This window comes from Phalacrocorax carbo, chromosome 1 (genome assembly GCF_963921805.1).
Source record: "Phalacrocorax carbo chromosome 1, bPhaCar2.1, whole genome shotgun sequence".
Taxonomy (NCBI): Eukaryota; Metazoa; Chordata; class Aves; order Suliformes; family Phalacrocoracidae; genus Phalacrocorax; species Phalacrocorax carbo.
In genome coordinates this window covers 89,890,838-89,912,223 of record NC_087513.1, presented here as the reverse complement: position 1 = coordinate 89,912,223, position 21,386 = coordinate 89,890,838, and positions in this window count along the sequence as shown.

Genomic DNA, 21,386 nt, shown 5'->3' with positions numbered 1-21,386 from the left:
CTGAAAGCCTTCAGCAACAGAAAAGGGAGCAGATGTTAGCGCCAAGAGCACTAGACTCCACAGGCAACTTTGGAGGCTGCCGTCAGTGACTCATGGTGAAAAAGGCAGGTGCATCTCTCCCTTGGAATATAAACACAGGAGAGGCTGTCCTTACCCCAGCATACTGATAGTGAGCCCTCACCTTTCTTTATTCTTATCTAGGACAAAGGATGTCCCTCCAGAACTAGCCCAGAAGGGCCAAAAAAATCTCTTTCTCTTCCTGCCCCCTGCATATCTGTGCAAGAGACAAGGTGTTTGCCCTCCTCTGCTTTCCCACTGTTTCTCTGCTCCAGTATCCTCATTTCCAACAATGTTGTTCAGACTGAACCCAACAGGTTCTGCATTTGTCATTAAAGAAACATGTATCAGACTCCTCCCAGAGAGAAAATCAGGTAATTTTCTTTTCCCAAGAAACTCAGGGCTCTTTTCTAATTCTTCACTTAATTTTCTGGAGAGGTTCAGCTGCCACTTTTTGCTGCCCCATATAACCTGCTTGTCCAGCTGCTTTCAGGAAGAAGCCTCCTAACCTAGTCCTGGTGGGGGCATCATCCATTCCAGCCCCTTCAGACAGATGGAGGAGAGGATAAACCAGATCCATCAGACCTCTGCGAGTGCAGCTGCACCATGAAATGTGCAGATACTCGAGTTAGATCCAAGCAAGCTCAGGTATCTATATCAGTGCGCAGCCTTTTAGAGAAGCACTTTTGGGAGACTGGTCCTGGCTAGCTAGCCCTGCTTGCAGTGTGGCACCCAGGTGGCTTGTCATCTTCCAGAGCAGGCTGTCTTGGCTCTGCCTTGGGCATGCCTTTCAGGATTCAGCAGTGTGTCATGCATATGCACCTGCAGAAGAAGGCCCTCTGATGATCTACAGCTTCCAGCAACCTAGTGCAGCAGTCAGCACAGACCCCAGAGGAGGTTCCTTTGCTGGTGGTGGGTGTATTTTTATTTATTCCATTTGCATGTATACATTGTAATGTATAATTAATGCTTCCGCAGTGTTTTTTTGATCTTGCATGTGATTTTTATTTTTCCCATCGCATCTCCCTCGCCTTAGCATATGCCATTTTATTTCTTATTTTTCTCCTCACAATCAACCATCGTCCCTCCCCACCTCTCTCCCCCTTCATTTTAGACCACTCTCCCACTTCTCTACAATATAGCCCCCCCATCTCACTTTCCTCCCCCCAACTCCTTTCCTCCCTCCATCTCCTTTCCTCCCTCTTTCCTCACTCAGTTAGGCCATCCCCCATCTCCCTCTCCCTCTCCTGTCAGCAAAGCAGCTTATTGGCAGTTGCAGTCTCATCTATCAGTCCAATTCATCTTTCCCTGCAGCCTTTGGGGGAAAGCGAGAGGAAAAACCACAAGCTGCCTTCCTAAAGAAACCAGTGGCAGCCACGGGCATTAATATAAGAAGCTTGGGAAGGTGTCATTTTTCACTCAAGCTGACATTTAAGCTGTTTCATAAATATGAAATCAAACCAAGGGCCCAGATGGGCCTCCACCCCCTCCTCTTTTGACTAAGAGTGGCTGTGATACTCTCTTCACCAGCTTAAAACAAGGGGATGACAGGAGCAAATCCCTGGGAGATGAAGGATGGAAGGAGCGACTGTTCTCAGCAATGGCACCTGTGATGTTTACACTAGTTTTAGCAAAAAGCCACCAATCAGTACAGGAGAGCCATCAGTCCCTATTGGTAGTGGCAGGTTCACTGAGATGGGATTTCCCTCTGAGTGCAGAGGGCAATGGGATGGATATTTTCCCTGCTGTCCGCACAAGGGATGGTGGATCTTTTTCCATCAACAGTTCTCTTATCACCATAAGTCTTTTTCACACACATGCAGAGCCTGATTTCAGAAGAGAAGGAGCTACAAATCTCTGTTCCTGGTCCTTTTTAGAAATCTTGCCTGCTTACATCCCCCCAGTTCCTATGCAGCCTGTGGTACCATCATGGGTGTGCAACACCTCGAGTGCAGCGCATCCGAGGGAAGCAGCACAGTTTTTATGAGAATGTACTGGACCATCTGGGAGGGCTGCAACCTCATCCTTCCCTCCACTCCCATTAGGAAGCAATCACTTTCATGGCTGGGATGAGGAAGAGGTCTCATGGGTACCTGTTAATAACCACAGATCCCAGGAGCAAGGGAAAGGAAGTATATATGGCTGCCTCTCCCTCTTGGTATGATAAGGAGGGTCTCTGCATTTGTCTACGCTGTCTGCTTTGTTGTGCCCACCCAACTGGTACTGCTTCACACCACCATCCACCCTGCTGCCCTTACAAATCCATATTGTACACGCAAGGAAGGGGAGAGGGCACCAGCCTGAGGAGAGGACGCATGGATATGGCATCTTTATATATGCTGCTAGATATTACCGGCAGTGATAAAGCTCCTTGGGATCCAAGCATTAACTGCAACTGCCCTGAAATTGCTCGCAGGCCTATATAGGATACAATAGCAGAAAGCAACCTTTTGAGGCACTGTGCTCTGCCTCTTGGCTTCACAGAGAGCTATGTCATACTGCCTCATCCCTCAACACAGCATGCTCATGGTGCCTTATACTGTCTGCCCCTACTGTAACTGTTGAAAAACTATGATTGGACTACTCTTCTCTGAGGGACAGATACCATCTAATTCCCAGTACAAGTTTAGCTGGCCGGTTTTGAGAGAGTAGTGAACTTTAATTGAAATAGCTTTTCTCCTTCCCTTGTGTTTGACCCAATTATGTGTTTACAGAGAATAAGTGTGTCCCCCAGTCTCCATTTGACTAGACTGAGCAGGGCAGGCTCATTTCCTCTGACATGATGGTGTTGCCGTCCCCCTGATCATGCAGGTTTCCTGTGTTGGCATTTGTTCCAGTTTTAATTCTTCCCTCTTGAAAATTATTGGCAAGAATGACACCGACTGTTCCAGGTGTTGTCTACACCTCCTTTGTATAACGACCATGGTACTCCCCTTGTGTCTAGCATGTGCGCCTCCCCTGGCACTTCCTAAGATCTCACTTGCCTCTTGCATGGCTGTTTCAAGTTGCAAGCTCATAGTTGTACTGCGATTGACTGCTACAAGCAACTCTGTCTTCTGTTCCCTTGTTTCAAAGATATAAGCCTTCAGTGTGCAGGAAGAGCTCTTGCTCACAGTGCCCAAATATGTGGCCTTGGATTTCATGCTGCTGCATTCTCTCATATCCCTGTTAACCCAATCCCCAGAATACCTTGTGTGATATTCTGGTGATTCTAGGCATTTATCATGCTGCCTGTTAACTCACTTCTAATTTTAGGCCAAAAGTTATCACTGAAAACATTGGTCCCAAGACCAAGGCTTGAGAACTTACCTAACAACCTCCTTCCAGCACAGTCGCTACCTTCCCCTCTTTCGCCAGTTCCTTACTCAGCACACAATTCTTGTACTACTCCTCATGTTCTCTCATTTAACTAATAATTTCCCAGGTGGCACCATACCAAATTTTAATGAAGTACAGATAGAGGATATCTACTACTTTTCCCTTGTCTAGAACATCAGTTGCCTTATCAAAGACAGATATCAAGTTAGTCTGGCACAATCTCTTTTTGATAATAACATATTGCACTATATCCCATTTTTTATTCCATGTCTTCAATTATTCTTTCCGACATAATTTGCTCTGAATCCATCTATGCCCTTGAGGCCAGAATAACAAGCCTGCAGCTGCCTAGATCATTCTCCCTCCCTTTCTTAAATATGGGTACTACATTTGCTATTATGCAGGCAAAGGAACCCCTAGTGATTGGACCAATTTATTAAAAATTCCATCTACCAGACCTTTGATTTCATGGGCCAGTTCTCTGAGCATGCTAGGGAGAGTGATTCCACAGCCTCCCCGGCTTGAGCACAGTAAACTCTCTGCATTGCTTCCATCTTGCATGCAATCATTGCCCTTTCAGTACACTTGTTCCCATTAGTCCACATGACTTTGCCCCCACATTCTATATTTCTGCTCTTAGGGGTAAAATATCCCTCTACTTTAGAGCTGTGCAAATTTTTCTCATACCTCTCTCTCTCTCTCCATACAGAGGCTCCACTTCTTTTTTCATTTATAGTGTTAAGGATCCTTCTGTTGATTCATTTCCTTTTCAGGGACTAACTCAGTTTGAGTTCTGGCAATTCTCTCTTCATCCCTGCAGTTCCTGACCTCCCAAGACATAACTTTCTTTGTTGCTTAATCCCCTTTCCAAGGCTGCCTTGATGTGCAGGTGGACTAGGCAGTTATCAAGTGCAGCAGACTGCTGGGGGGGTAATAAAAGGGCCACAGACCTATGGCTTGCTTGCCCTACGCCAAGCGCTGCAGAGTTAGCCTTGCTGTGATTACCAACATGGATAGGGTCAGGGTGGCTGTTACTGCTGTGGGAATATGCCCTCCAGGCAATGGGAACTGCTGTTCCTATTCTCTGCTTCTCTGGATGGCACTCAGAGAAGTAAGTTAGACCTTTCTCTCATATCCCCCTCCCAGTCCCAATTCTTCATTTTGTCTCCTGGGGACACGAATCCCTCTTTCACACACATCACCACAAGCAGCAGCCTGAGAGCAGAGAAACAGGGCACTTCCATAGCCCTTTTTTTTTGGGGGGGGGGGGGGAGGAAAGAGAGGCATATCTGCATTTTGAGATGACAGTGGTTGCAAGGGTATTAAGTAGTGGAGGGAGAGAGGAAGACTCCTTTCTCTAACTACAGTTCCCTGAAACCTCCCACAACTCCTTTGCAGCCTCCCAGCTCATCTTGTCTTCACTCACTTCACATCTGCTCTGCACTGCCACCATAAATGAGTTCTTTGATCTTCATATTTAGGGATGGCAGCATTCAGAAATTTGTTAATACTATAGACAATGTGCTGCTTCTGCCCTCCTCTGTTCCTTCTAGGCTCTCTGCTTGTGGCTGAGATGTTTTTAAAGTTAAGCTTTTAAAAGAAGTTGGTCATTCATCTCCTCCAAGTGTGCTCCCTTTTCCTGGGATGCAAATTCCAAATCATTTTGTACTACCCACTTAAATGTACTCCCCCACTCCTCCTCCTTTAAAGTCTCTGAGTTCCCAAGTCCAGCTGACTTACTGATTTCTTTGCTTGCACAAAATTTGCCCTTTGGAAATAAACGGAAACTCTCGGTTATGATTCATTCTTACTTATCCAACCACTCAGTTTGAACTGAACCATATAGCTGTAGGACCTGAAGCGACCTTAAGAGCTCATGTAGTCCATCTCTGCCCCAAGCAGTGATCATCTGTCCAGACCTCCATCACTCCTGACAGGCATGTGTTTAACCTGCTCTTTTAAACCTCCACTGGCAGAGACTCCATAACCTCCCCAAGCAATCTGTTCCTTGTATTAGTTTCCCTGCCCTCAAAAAGTGTTCCCCAATGTCTCATCTGAATCTCTTTTCCTGCAATTTAAGACTGTTATTGCTTGTCCTCTCTACCACAGGCGCAATGAAAAGGTTATTGTCTTCATGGCAGCTTCCTCCTTCCCCATGAACCCTTTCAATCTCCTCCTCCCAGGCTAAGCAGCTCCCAGCTCATTCAATCTTTCCTCACTAGTTGTTCTACATCTCTGAGCATTCCTGGTTTTGTTTTCTGGCATAAGTCCAGGAAACCTGCATCTTTCTTAAAATGTAGTGTCTAAAACTTGATGCAGTTGAGGCTGAATTGAAAAAGGATTACTTCGCATATCTTACACACGACACTCCTATTTATACATCCCAGCACGATGTTTGCTTTCTTTGCAACAGGTGATTTACTATTATTGACTCACAGGCAGTTTGTGATCCACTGTAGCCCTCTATATCCTTCTCAGCAGAACTATACCTGGCTGCTGCCATTTTCCGCTGGTGCTATCGATTACTTCTCAGCACCTTGTACTCATCTTCATTTAAATGCATCCCATTTTTTGCAGATTATTCCTCCAATCCATCTAGATAATTTTGAATTTTAATCCTGTCCCCTGCACCATGTACATGCTTTTCAATGGGCCATGCATTATTCCATAACCTAAGTCATCAGTGACCATGGTACCCAACTTGATGCATCCTTCTAGTCACCCAGTGAATCACTGATAACTGTTTTACAAGTATGGTTTTCCAAACAGTTTTGAATCCATATAATAGTAATTTTATCCAGGCTGCATTGCTCTAGCCTGCTAATGGAAGTCTTACATGAGGCAGTGTCAAAGCCTAACAAGTCAAGGTGCTTTGTCGTTATCTACAAGGCTTGTTACCTGTCAGAGTAGGAAATCAGGTTGGCTTTATACAATTTGCTCCTGACAAAATCAAATTGCCTGTTATTTACCATGTTGCTATCCAACTCATGATCAATCTATTGTTAGGTCCCACATAAAGCTCTCCTGCAAAATTCTCTCTGCTAACTGAAATCAAGGCTACAATAGCAGCACTTTTGATGGGGCTCAGTGATTATTTGGTGATGAAGTCTTTTAGCTATCACATTCAAGAATAACCAGGCCCTACTTTTATTAATAGCACTTATTTTACAATCTACATTTCAGAAAATACAGTCTTCTAAACTCACTCAATTCCTAGTTATGTTTCTCTCTCTCATACATGTCGAAGTGCTTTATGATCCCATGAGCTAGAGCAGACACCCAAGGTAACACTTTTCCAGTTCCTCCCCAAAGTGATTTTAACCCAAGTCAATTCTCTTTTAGCTTTGCTACTACTTATTTGCCCATCACACCCTTAATGTGTATAATCCCAGCTAACTTTATCTTTGTTTCTGTCTTTCCTGAAAACCATATACCTTCAATACCTATGTTCCAGTCATGACTGTTACTCTAACAGGTTTCTATAAGAAACTGTTAATAACAAATAGGTATTTTGCTGTTTTTCATGTTCCTTGGACTAATGTAAATGCACTTTGTCTATTTCAGTCTAATCTTGCCCATTTTTCTAGCTAAACTGTACAGGCATTCCCCAAAGAGTATCACTAGTTTCACTACTGTTCCGGTCAACATTTGTAATCTCTCTTTGCCTCTTTGTTTTGTTCCTTACTATACATCCATCTGTTGCTAGATACTCTTTTACCCAGTGCTTCTGTGTATTAAACAAACACAGGGACAAATATTGTACAATCCTTTCCCAAAATACCACTCTGTTTCCTAGACTAAAATCTTACTATTAATTGTGCTACCTCAATGTCAGAAATCAGTCTCTCAGGCATACAGGAGTCACCTTTCCCTGGATGATGGCTCATCTTTTGGGAATGCCTCTCAGTGGTTACGCTGTCTGAAAACCTACCCAATAACAGTAGCCCTGTGACTGTTTGTCTCTGTGCACACAAGAAATCCCACTGTAGTTCACCTGAGCTTCACTTACCGCTCTGAGCACTTTCTTTAGCACGGCACAGATATTTTTGACCTTCTCTGGTGGGATTCTGGTAATAACACTTGTCCTGGCATGAAGGTCAACCACCAGATTTTTCACAGGGTGGTGTTTAGGTTCAGAGATCTTCATGGTGGGATTCACTACTGGATGTACCAGGCATCAACACATCTGTTAAGACAAAACAAAGCCATCAGTCCTGGGCTATGTCTGTGGAAGAACACATCACACCATACAAAGGCCACATTTTCAAAAGTAGATTGCCAAGGTGGGCGACTTTCTGTGCCATGGTCCAGGTGGATGCCTTGCAGAAGCAGTATGGACAGGAAGGCACAGCAGCTGCAGGTAAGTGTTCTGGGGATGTCAGTTCCCTTGGCTCAACCACTTGTGATCCTCGCAGTCATGCAGAAAACTGTAGCTCAGATGAAGTGGAAGGAGAGACAGTCATTCTACCATGTACAGAGCAAGGTAGGAGGAAGGGGAAGTTTGGAGTGTCTTTGCTGTGTAAGAGGCTCTATGCTATGGTTGCTTTTCTATTCTGTCCCAGTAGCCTGCTCTGAGAGGTGCGTGGACTGAGAAATTCACGCTGCCTCCAACATCCCTTTGAAAACAGAGCAAGCCATGGAAACTCATGGCAGGGTGCTGTCCTCATTTGCTGAGTCTTCTGCTTTGGGTCTCCCTGGACAGGCTGGATCGATGGGCTGTGGCGAATTTTCTGAGGTTTAACAAGGCCAAGTGCCGGGTCCTGCACTTGGGTCACAACAACCCCATGCAACGCTACAGGCTTGGGGAAGAGTGGCTGGAAGGATGCCTGGTAGAGAAGGACCTGCGGGTGCTCGTTGACAGCCAGCTGAACAGGAGCCAGCAGTGTGCCCAGGTGGCCAAGGAGGCCAACAGCATCCTGGCTTGTATCAGGAATAGTGTGGCCAGCAGGAGTAGGGAAGTGATCATGCCCCTGTACTCGGCACTGGTGAGGCCACAGCTTGAATATTGTGTTCAGTGTTGGGCCCCTCAGTACAAGAAGGACATTGAGTTGCTGGAGCACGTCCAGAGAAGGGCAACGAAGCTGGTGAAGGGTCTAGAGAGCAGGTCTTATGAGGAGAGGTTGAGGGAACTGGGGTTATTTAACCTGGAGAAGAGGAGGCTGAGGGGAGACCTTATCACTCTCTACAACTACCTGAAAGGAGGTTGTAGTGAGGTGGGTGTTGGTCTCTTCTCCCAGGTCACTAGCGATAGAACAAGAGGAAATGGCTTCAAGCTGCATCGGGGAGGTCTAGATTGGATATTAGGAAAAATTTCTTTACTGAAATTGTGGTCAGACATTGGAACAGGCTGCCCAGAGAGGTGGTGGAGTCACCATCCCTGGAGGTATTTAAAAGACTTGTAGATGTGCCACTTCAGGGCATGGTTTAGAAGACATGGTGGTGTTGGGTTGATGGTTGGACTTGATGATCCTAGAGGTCTTTTCCAACCTTAATGATTCTATGTTTTCTCTCACTTTCCTCTGTGAATGACCCTTATCTTTCCTCTGTGTCCCCAACTATGTCCATCCTTTTTCTTTGCTTCAGATTGACTGATTCTCTTGCTATTCCACCCTCTGCCTCTTTCTGCATTGCAGTCTCCGGTGCAGCAAGCCTGTTATCCCTTCCATTTCTCTGTCAGCCAGTCTCTTCCTCTGCACATATCCTCACCTAGCCTATACTCAAGGTCCTTCCATTCAGCTGGGATCATGGATCTGGAACACTGCCAAACAACCATATCTAACCCTCATGGAGAAATCTTCACTGAACAGAAGTGAAGCCCAGTAGTACCAGGGAAACTGGTCTGGAGAGAAGCTTGTGACAATGTGGAGAGTGAAGTAGGCTGTCACCTGAAGAGCTTCTCCAAAAGCCTGGAGTTTAGGGCAACAAGAATTTTTAAGACCAATTATAAATATCTTGAGAGCAAATTAAAGGAGAAGAACTTCTCTCTCAATATGCCTAGCCTCACAGATTATTAGAAGGTATTATTAAAAGCTAGGGGAAAATTACACAAGATCTCTTGAAATGTAGTTCAGTAAGGAAACCAACTTATATTCCTAGAGTACCTGGGACATGATAACCATAATCAACAACAACAACAGCAAAAAAAAAGAGAGAGAGAGAGAGAAGAAGAGAGAGTGTAGGAGAAATAACACAGGAAGATAGGGCCCCAGAGACATGCTATTAAAAAAATTATATTTAGAATCTCTGAGTCTCCAAGGGACAGCAGACACAGGAGTCAATTACACTACCTCAAAGGGAGATTTCCAAATACCCTATCCAGTGGGAAATTACACAGACTTGACTCCCTACATGCTTGCAACTCCCATGATCTTTTCCATTTCACAAGGCAATTGTGAATCTCTACCACTCTGGGGTGGCAGCTTTTTCATGCAAGGTGTGCGTACAACAAACATTAGCTGTGTACACATCTAATCCAGTGATTTAATATAGCTGAACAAGATTTGGAATCTCTATGCCAAAGGAAGTTCTGCAATTTCAAATTTGCCTTTGTTAATAAAAAGTAAAAAAGAACAAAACATAGAAAGTCTTAATGAAAAATTGTTCATTTTATGTCAATCAGAATGTTTTGTCTGTATCTTAACTTTAATGTTACATTATATCATACTTTCAAAGAGAAAATAGGAATCCAAGCAAGAAGTTATAAAAAAGCTTAAATGAAACATTTCAACCTCCTGGAAGTGTTGATGTGTTTTCTGAGTGAAATTTCATCAAATGGGGCACATTTTTACAGACCTGAAGCTTTCATAAAATCAGCCTTTACGGATGGAAAATCGTTATACTTACAAAAAAAAAAAAATCAAGTACCTCTCCTCCTATTGAGTTTCTAACCTTCAGCACTGGAAGTACAATCACTATCATTTGTGTTGCTAAACAACCTTCTAGGTGTGAGCGGCAACAATCTCAGCAGTTCCTCTGGCCACACACTTGAGAAAGTACACTCAAATTCATGTGATTTCACACTTGTGACCTGCAGACGGCTGCAGGTCCACTGCCTGTCTTTAAGAGTCTGTGTAAGATACCTGTGAAACACAATGGGTTTTGCTAGGTTTGAACTTGCTATATGAGGAGAAATTTCCACTGGAAATGTTTTGTTGTTTCTGATTCTGAAAAGCGTGGCTGTTCCCAACACTCAGCTGCTTCACAGGGCACCAGAGGATGAAGACTCACTGCACCAAGCCTTGCCCTGCCACAGGAGCACAGGAAAATGTACTGGCCAGCAACACAGAGCCCCAGGGAAAACCTCCTCTGAGGAAGAGAAAAGGTTTCTGAAGGTGGGAGATGACAGCTGCAGCTTCCTTTGAAAGCCACTTTCTTCCCTCTGTGTCCAGGGCAAGCATGGATCTGAGGTTATTCCTCTTTTTGGCTTTCCCAGTTAATCTCCACTGTGTGTCTGACAGTACTCCTCCCTTGTATTTCTGAAATTACTCTTCCTTCTCTTTTGCACAGTTACTTTCACCTGCATTTCGGCAGAGTGATAAATACATTCACAAATGCAGCTCTCTGCCTATCAGACCTGGAAATCAGGGAAGCTGCAAATTCAGAAGATCAAACTCTACAAATCCTAGCTGCTGAGATGCAGCAGATGAAGGATGTTAAACTACAGCAGTTGTATTGGATAGTTATCACCCGAGTGAAACATTTGGTCTGTTAATGTATTAGATATATCCTCCCTGCTCAACAGATCATATACAACCTAGGAAAAGTTCTTGAGGGATTTAATCCATTGCCCACTTCTGTCACTGAGACCTTTCTTGCTTCATTCTGTGGCAAAAAAGTCACACCCCTTACCTTCAGAGAGAGGTGTTTCTCTTCAGGTCAGGTAGTGGTCTAGAATTAGTGGAGAGTGAGTAGGACAAAAAATTGGTCACTATGTAGTAGCCAATGAGTAGACCATCAGAGAAATCACTATAGCTTGCACTTCGCTGACCATTTTGGACTAGAAGGATTAATTACAGTATGGACAGTGGGATTTGCCCAAGTAAACACAGGGACATGCGCTGTAGAAATTTGCATCTGGGGAAGCCATCCTAAGCTTCCCTTGTAAGTCGGTAAAGCTCTAATCAATACAACTAATGCTGTTTAGGGTGCAGTTCATCGTGTCCTAAAATAAACATCTATGTTTTATCTGCTGAAGCACTCTTCTCAGTATCCATTAGCAATAATGGCATACCGATGCCTAGCAGGGGTGTATCTAGGACATAGACACCTGCTTTGTAGATACCCATCGCTAAGTGAGACAAGTCCTCCCCGGCCTTCCTTTCCAAGCTATAAATGGGGCCCTGGTAGGCCAGCAGGGAATAGGCTTGCATTATGTGCGCACAATTTGTTGGGGACTTTGCTTCTATATCCTCTCCTAGCTAATGGTCGGTTCCATTAATTCTTAAGGTTAAGGTGACCTTGTAAAGCTAAATAAGTGCATTTCTCAAATAGCACACAGCAAATATATGTATGCACACATTTAGATATTTGTGAAAGAAATTAACCCTACCTCTCTAACTCACTTCCCACTTTCCTTTCAGTGGGAAGATAATCCACTTAAATAGAGTTCCCAACCTTTCTACATGCATAAAACACCACAAAAAAAGATGGAAAAACCCAATTGGTGGGTTCCTTTCCTGTTCATGGAATAAAAATAATAACTATTTCCTTATTAAAACAAAAATTACATATTTTCTAAGCTTTCATCCTTTTTTTTGTCCTTATTATACCACCTCTTAAAGTAAAAAAGAAACACGAAACTTAATAAAAATAAACCAAAATTGATGCAAACAGAATAATTGGCAAGGCATGAAAATACTGCTTGTATCCTGGAGACAGACTCTGTTGTCAGTATTTCTTAATTTTCACTCTATTAAGGTAATTTCCTGTGGCTGTGACTTTTTTCCCGGGCAGCCAGTCTCACAAACTGACATCCCTGCCTTCTTTGCACGCTGGGTGGGGGTGTGTGGTTTTGGCTTTTTTCTTTATTTCTTTTTCTCCTGATCAGGAAAAAAAACCACATGTACCAGGTTCATCTCCCAGAAGTCCAGAGGCAGACATGCTGGTCTCTGAGTCCCAGTGCATGGAAGGGAGCAGTGAAAGCAAGTGTCCAAATGTAACTTCCACATCGCTGTAATATCTGCTCAACAGCACCTTTACTGGATGGCTCCAATGGAAGCCAAGCTTTAAGGCAACACTGCACACTAAAAACTTTTACATTCTATCCAGAAAAATGTTTGCATCACCACTGCAGCCTAACTTGGACGGAGATCTGGTTCTAAACTTACAGCAGACTCACAGCAATTTTTAACCAGGATAAATCTGCAAGTCCGTGAGTTTCTGTGGCCAGACTGACTGCCATGTCAATTTTCTTCATTGCTTAGCTTCTTCCCTTGCTTGCTTCCCGTGCTCCTCCATATGAGCAAGAGATGTTGGTACAAACCATCAAGGTCATTATGTGTACCTGCCAAAAGATGTAGGCACCTTGAGGAAGTTTATAACTAAAGTTAGATTTTGCAGAGGGTGGTCCCAGCTTGAAATGAACAGCATGTCTTCAAAATATGCCAGGAGTGACATAAGGCCAAATCAAACCGATTTTAGAACCACAATGAAATTCACATATTAAATAAGGCTAAAGCCTTTGTATAAAACTCTGACTGCTCCAACTGAAATCATTTTAGAAAGATTTGGAAGTCTAGGAGTGGAAGATGTCTTTGGCCTCTTCTCCATTTTCTGCCTTGCTTCCAGCCGGAACCAAATATGGAAGTGTGGTAAAGTTTTAGCTGGAAGCAAGAATTATCAGATGTTCTCAAACTAAAATTTACTGCCTGTGATTAGAACCTGGAATAGCAGAGCAGGCAAAGTGCTCTTCCATCACTGTTTGTCCCTCCGTCTCTTACACTTGCTATTCCTCTGTGAGCACGTATTTGCATGCGCGCGTGGCTTTACAATGACTTTGAAAATCCACATGAGTTTTATTATTATTATCTAGATGTCTTGTGAATATTTCCCAAAAGTATGTTGGAGGTTGTACACAAACTTCCCCGGAAACAAGTTATGTTCCACAGTATTTGTCTTGTGTTCGCATTCACCTGTGCACAGAACTGATTCACAACTTGTTATTTTTGGCATAAAACTTTGGTAATCAAGTAAAAGGTACTCTCCTCCTTTACTGGCTTTGTTCATCAGGAATCTCTGAGCCTTTGAGCCTTGTATCAGTGATATCAACAGCTCATGTTCTCTTTTGAACGATTGGCAGACATAAAACAGCCAGGTTGATATTACTGAATCTGATTTCTGTTTCAGATGCATTTGACTATAAGAGACAGTTGTCTTATTACCCGCTGTGTGTCATTAGGAGCAGGCATGATCTGGATGATGGCCCAAAATGAGAGAAGGGGCAGCTGGGTTCCCACAAGCAGCCTTTGCCACAGAGATGAGATCCAACCTTGCAGAAGGTACTGCATCTCTCTGCCTCCTTTCTGTCCGGCGCAGAGGTCCTAAGTGAAAACTCACTGGTTTTCTATGGCATTTTCAGTTTTGTAGGTCAAAAAAACTAAATAAAAAATACTAAATAGAAAGCACGTGTCTGCTTGCAGTATTGCCCAGTTCCCACTGTTCTTGATTTCTGAGGAGCCAAGTCACTTCCATCACTCAGGACTACACACAAATGAGATTAATACCATGAGTATGTCTACAACATACAGAAATGCAGACCTACACAGAGCAGCCTGAAAGGAATTGCTTTAGGTTAGAAAAACAAATTTCACCATGACAGTAAGTAGAATAAATGAGCCAGTGAGAAGGCAGGTCCTTTCCACTACCCAAGGTTTTGAGGTAGCACACAGGTCTTTTACTGTACCACATTATGGTATATCACTTACCCACAGCCATTTCTCCAGCTCTCCACTCTCCACTGGGAGGTTCCATCTCTCTACCAATTTTTATCTGCAAGCACTAAAGCCATTGGGGAACAAGTAAGGTTTTAGTAGGAGGACCTATGTTAGCATCTTAATGAAACTGCATGTGGCCTGCAGTCTTGGAGCACAGACTACATGATCCTGCATGTCTACTGGGCACTGGGAAAGATGGTCCAATCCAGCTGTGCACTCTTTAACAGGGAGCTGGTGCTTGTTTGCAGATGGATGGTTTCATAAACAGAGGAAGGGATTTGTGCCTTCATCAGCTGGTAAGATCCCATTTCCTACTGTCCCCTGTATCAGCAGTCATGTGGATTTACCATTGCTCCTGGGATCCCAAGTCCAAAACTTTCTAGCTGATCCTTCAGCTGGTGAATAATGCATATACCTCTCTCCCACCACCTGTTGTCTGCATGTACCATGTACTGGTGATGACCAACAAAACTGTGAATAGTTTGGGACTCAGGTGTCTGAAAAGAACACTTGATAATGATTGTTACAGGGCTAATGCCCCCTACACTTCCCAAGGAGCAGCTCTGAACCTATAGCAGCAGTTTTCTTTGGGAGTTGCTATTTCTGATGGATCCTTAGAACCACAACTTGGTGACTTGTTTGCGGCAGAAGGAAGATACATAACTTGTAAAGGAAGGCTGGAATCATCACTGCTCAGTGCAGACCCGGGACTTGAGACTATTTGGCTATTTAGTGAAACAACACTAACTCATCAGACACAGCTGTTACCAAGATCCCTGCACAGGATGCCCTTTGTGTCAGTCTACAGCAACCCCCTCTGGCCGTCTGGAAGAAGAGCATCAACCTCTTCTGGAAAGCACACACGCCTCAGTAGAACTGCACCTGAAGGGCAGGACTAAAGCCAACCATAGGCTTGGTAGCCTGGGAGGGAAAGGGACCTCTGAGACATCTGATAAACACAGCACGCAAGACCTAATCTAACCCTGCTCCCCGGATGCACTTATGTGTCTCCAGTTTTTGCACTGGCCTTGTTCATGGCTACTGCCATTTGGAAGCACAGAAGGTAGAGCAAAGGCAGAAAGAGGAGGTGTGGTAGAAAGGCAGAGAGCTGGTAAGAAAAGTAAAGGCTAGAAATATACCTGAAATGGGCTAGGAGAGGCTTTTTAAGAGTAACAAGTCTTGCGAGGTTCCTAGAAGAGGCACAAGCAAATAGGCACACAAGAGTGAAAGGGGGCACCTAAACCACTGACAAAATTCCTGCACTCACCACAAAGCATGTGACAAGCAGCAAGTATGGGTGGCTCCAGAGAACACATAGTCCAGCCTCCCATCCTCCTACTGCATTTCCACTTCTGCATCAACAGACTCCAAACTCTTCGGAAGACTATACCAAACAAGAGGTCAGCCATACCAAAGACCACACCAACAACTACAGAGAGCCACAGGAAAAGAGATCAAAAGACCGAGAGCATCACCCAAGTGATAAGTCCCAAATGAAGCTTAGCAGAGGAGAGGTCAGGAGACACTTGGATGGTTCTCAGACACAGACTCTGCCTCATGCTATAAAAGAGCAAGGAGCAAATCCATGGGTGACTAATAAAACCTGTTTTCGTACGTTAGCGTGCCATAGGTCCCTAAGTTTCTGCAGATATATTGCCCATACTCTACAGATGCATTGGCTATTTTTCCTTTTTATTTTCCCTCTCCACACTTCTGTCCTGTATTTCACATTCACTCTATTTGTTTTTCACTCTACCTTATTCCCAACTGCCTTTTCACCTAATTTTTTCTTTTTAATACCTGTTCTCTCTTTCTCACCGGTCTCTCTGTTTTTCTCTTTCCTAAGGGGAGCATGGACTGGAAAACATCTGAATTAAAATGTGTGCACATCTGATGCATGCAAGAGCTTGATATGAGGTATGAGGAGTTTGCCGTATCCCTAGAGATTAGCTCTTTGACTGCCATCTTTCTAGAAGCAGGAATTTTTTCAAGAGGAAGTACATAGTACAATCAGCTCAGTTAAGGGAAATTAAATTAATTTGGGATTGATAAAAACCCTTCACAATCAAGTTCTGAAAGACTGAAGGAAGGAAGATGTGTTTTTGTTATCCATCCTGACTTACTTAAATTGCTTTTCAGCACTGAAAATAAAATATTTCCCATTTACAAAACACAGGAAAAAAAAAAAACCACCAGAACCCGGTGTATCCTAGACAACTAACATTTAAAGACATGAATATGGAACTAGTGCAAATTCAAAAGGATTCTCTGATTTCATACAAACAGTTAATTACCAATGTCAGGGAGTAGACCAAACAGCACGGAAACTGTCTACTTATTGAAATTAACTGAAGTGGAAAGAAAACAAAGAAAGAGTGAGAGAGAAAAAGAGAAAAGATGTATATATCTGTTTTAACACCTGATAATGAATGGAATGCTGTAAACTAGAGATGAAGAGCCCTATTCTGCCAAGAGTTACACCAATGCATAACAGATGACAGAGCTGGGCCCAACTGATGCCACAGGGATTTTTTGCTAACCCCTTGTAAAGTGGAGTTGCTGCTGTCACCTTGTATTCATTTTGTTTTCCCCTCCCTTGCTCTCCCCCAAGGCAAAACCCCTGAATCAGCTATATGCGATCAAGGCATTTTGCCACTGTACAAGCAAAATGGGGAGCTCTTGAATGCTCTCATGGCAGCCGTCCCACATCCAGCTAGTATATTTCAGCTGTCAGGTGGATTAAGTATCACCCTTTAAGCAAACTCATGAAAATGTAAGAGCCTCGCTATTTCGTCTTTCTCGAGATGAGTTCGCTGTCTCAGGCTAAAGGTGGGCAAGAGACAAGTTTATGCCATTTGGATTTGTTAAACACCCAATGGTCTAAAGGCGAGGTATTCAGGAGTCCAGCATCCAGTGAATGCCCCAGTAAGGGTCCTTCCAAAGGACTCGGCCCCCAGTAGGCCCTGGTAGGAGGCAGCCAGGTTTCTGGATGCTCCCAAACTTCACCACACGAGAACTGCAAGTGCTGAGGGCTTCTGTGGACCCTGCCTAGCTCAACTACTCGCATAAGCAGTGGTGCCAGAAAGCTCATGCTGACCAGCAATCACGTGTTTTTCTTTAGCCAAAAGTACCATAAAACTAGATTGTTTAGCATTGCTCTGCAGACCCCCACACTCAAACACTGACAGCTCAAATGCAGCTGTCACTGAATTTGGGCTCCATTTAAGTCATTTAGTTGTGTAAGTACTTGACTGTGCCTGAAAATAAAATATTTAGATCTTCTTAAAGGTCTGACTTTGGGTGACAGAGAGAGCTGCCAGCATGAAAGCAGACACTCCAGCTGAAAATTTGTCCCTTTGTTTAAAAAAATTTTTCAGAAAAGTCCAACAATGACGGGAAGGTTAAATGTCTGCGCCACATCGGGATGTTCTGTTTCAGTCTAATCACTCAGGGTATAATCATCTGCAGTTTCTAAATGTTGCCCAGACAAGTTTCTCCATGCCTGCAGGAGCTGGGGAATATTTAAAAAATTTGCCTCAGTACTGTCTCCAACTCAGTGTCCCTCCGTGAGCCTGACATTCTCCCCTGAGCCAGCAGAAGTCCTCAAGGACATCATGTTCACCACTGCTGGACAGCGAGCCCGTGAAGGTGACAGCACCCTGCCACCTGCCATGGGCCTGCCCGGCCAAATAAGCCTTTGATGTTAGATTGTGGTGAGATGGGGTTTTCTATGTCCCGAAGGAAAGCAAAACTCACTTGGAGTTACAGGCTTATGGTCTCGGAATCTTTCTGCTTCAGCTGATATATTGTCTAAATCTAAAACTTATTTAAAAACCTGTCTGGATGCGATGGCTTTTAATTAATCTTCTCTTAGTTTTTATACTATATAGTACCTTGAAGACGCAAGATCAATCACTGCTGTATTGTAATGTAGAGTTGGGAGACAGAAAGATAAATGAGCTATCAAGTTTAGCATTTTGATAGCTAAGTTTAATTTTAACTAACTCGGGAACATAGTGTAGATAGGTGGATAAAGTCATGAAATGGAGCAATCGTCTTTAGGACCCAAGCTAGAGTCGATCAGAAAGGAGCAGAAAGAGTTCCTCAATGTCTGGTCAATCCCACTTTTCAAAAGAATAAACAATTGCTGAAAATAAGGAACATCATCAAACAGCAAAAATAAAAATCGCACAAGTCTAATGGGATGTGACTACACTTGGCACCTTTCATTCGCATATTCTACAGCTTCTACCCTCCAAAGACTCATTCATAAAGGCATTGGGACTATTTCCAATGCATAATATTAAGCATACTCAAGAGTCGTGGCAGAAACAGGTCTACTTTATAAGGAAGGGTAAATACAGTGTCATGCGCATGATGGGGAAGAGAGAGGGAAGTTTATCACTCAAGGGTACAAAATGAGTCAGCAGCAGAGCTGGCAGCAGAACCGAGGAATCCTGACTCATCATTTACTCGTCTATGAGGTTATCCACAACGCTGCAACTAAGTGAAATAACAGCCAGCCAAGTCATTCATCCTTTTGAAAGTGCCTATGCAAGGATGGGGCACGTTCCAGTCTTTGTGCCTTTCATGAATCACAATGACTCAAATTACGATGTGTTTTACGGGGCCCATCACAGAAAGTCTAATTCCTGTGTTTTCTGCTTGGTCCATTGTAATGATTCTCATTCTAATGCATGCCACGCATCCATCACAGTGACGACTTCTAACATGCTCCACCCAGTCCTACTGCAATGACTAATGCTAATGCACTGCGCCAGTCTGTGAGGAATTTCCATCAAGCATCATTTTAAGATCACATTGTATTCAACAGGATGTTCAAATTAAGGCAGTTCTTGTACATACGGTTGCTCTGAATCTTAACTCTGGCCTTTTTCCATTAGACCAGCAAAAAGGTTGAGTAGGGGAGGTAAATAAAAAGCAGTTCTCATTCTGTCTATGTCTCCAAAGAAATTATAAAACACCCATCTCCCAAGTTTTCCACATGCTAGGTGAAAGTGTCTTTTTGCCAGAGGTTTATTCTGATCCACTAGGGTGAGAATTACTGAAATTCACAAAACCCAAAATAAATGCCGAAACCACTGCTTCTTGTTCCATCAGGTCAAGTGTAACAGCTGGATTTGAGTTGGTTTTGGGGTGTTTGGTTTTTTTTTTCCCTGGGGGAACTGCATACCTATACATGCTTTCTCATGTAGTAAAGCAAGTGAATGCAGTTAGCATGACTGATAATATATATCTCACCCAAATAATTCAATTTTCAGTTGCTTGTCTGGTGTGATACTGAGGCTCTGAGCACACAGTTACTAATACACAGCATCCATTATTTTACCAATAGGTCAAAAATGCTGTGGCTACATGACACAAAGAACCAACCCAGTATTAATTAATTCAGCTGGTTGAAAACTTGTCCAGAACATTCTGGTGGTTTAATTTTGCTCCAAAGGACTCTATATGGTATCAGGTACCATCTGTCCTCCACTATGTGTCACCAAGCCAGCATAAAAAAACCTTAAAAGTCATCTTAGACTCTGTAGCTTCTGCTTTTGCTAATTCAACAGACAGGTACTTTTTTGCCCACATCCAGTCCAGATCAAAAATGTAACGGGCTGATGCAGCAGAGTTGAGAGATGCTGTTTTCTTCCCAGCTCACTCCATCTGCTTGTCAGTGCAAGATTATGTGCTGCTGTTGCATTGGTACAGGGATTTTAGCCAGTCTGTTCCACTCTGTGGTGTGTGATGGGGCTTTGGTACTGCAGACATCCTGGGAAGACCTGTCCCAAAAGAGGGCTCCTGTTCTGGAGAGGCAGGCTCTCATTACTAGAGACAAACGTATAGCAAAGACATGCAGGTCAACCATTTTTAATAACTCAGAAATAGAATATGACTCTGGCCATTTTTATGTTCTCTTTATACTTGCTTTAGAGAACCCTTTAGAGAGCCCTCACACGTGTGAAGTCTCGTTGGAACAAGAGTTCACAGAGAGTAAATCTCAGGCCTGTAGCTTAGAACCACTTAATCACACAACAGACTTCATTTCTGGCAGAAGTAATTAACAAAGGTTCAGCCATCTAATCAGGGAACAAAGGCACGGCTCTGTCACCTCATTGACCAATCATGCCACCCGAATATCGAATCATGAATATTGACTACTCACAGCGAAGGGTTTGCAGGTAGCTCTTAGACCAAAATGTGCATAAACCAAGGCTGCAGGTCAGTCAATGCAAACCCGCAGTGTAAAACTGGCTGAGCACAGACAACTGGCAAACATGGGAGGGCAGGGGGAGCAATACAAAGCAGCAGCTAGATTTGCCGACCACTGCCGGGGCTGCTTGGCTGAGAATGAAAGAAAGAGAAAGGAAAAGGGAATGGAAAGAAGCATGGGAAAAGAGGATGCTCCTTGCACTGTCCTGCTGATAAACGCTGTCTGGTGGCCAGGTCAGAAGTGTGGGAGCACTCAGGTTTGCACAAGGCATGTCAAACAGCAGTGGACTCTTGTCTAAAAGCCCATCTTGCAGTACTCCACACCATGTACTGAACCTCCCAGACAGAGCATTCCTTGTTCTCTTTCCTTTTCCATATGCTTATTTTGGCCGGTGCCAGGCAAGGGCACTCTGCCAAAGCTGATTTTTTCTGCCCTGCTTGGGATCTTGCTCCTTTGCACTGTGTTCAGGCTTCCTTCTTTTTATTGAGGTGAATTCCACTCTTCTGTGGAAAAGAAAAGGGAGGGACAGAGAGGTGGTTGGGGCTCGGTATTATGTTATTATGGTAATTGCTGGGACAGAACTGAGACTGTGAGCAGCCTGAGACAATGAGAAAGTTCTCATTCAGATCATAGCATCACACCATACTCCTGCCTTTGCAGTGTAATGCAGCCCCATCATTCAGCCACCTTTTTTATGGGGAAGCCATCAAAAATGGAACCAAACTGAAGAATTCAGGCTCTTTCTAACTTATCATGTACACCTGACTCCCAAACACTGCCTTCAAAAGGGATTCACATCTTAGGAAAACAGCCCCAGCCCCATTCATGGACTTTACAAACAAAACCAAAACCCTGAA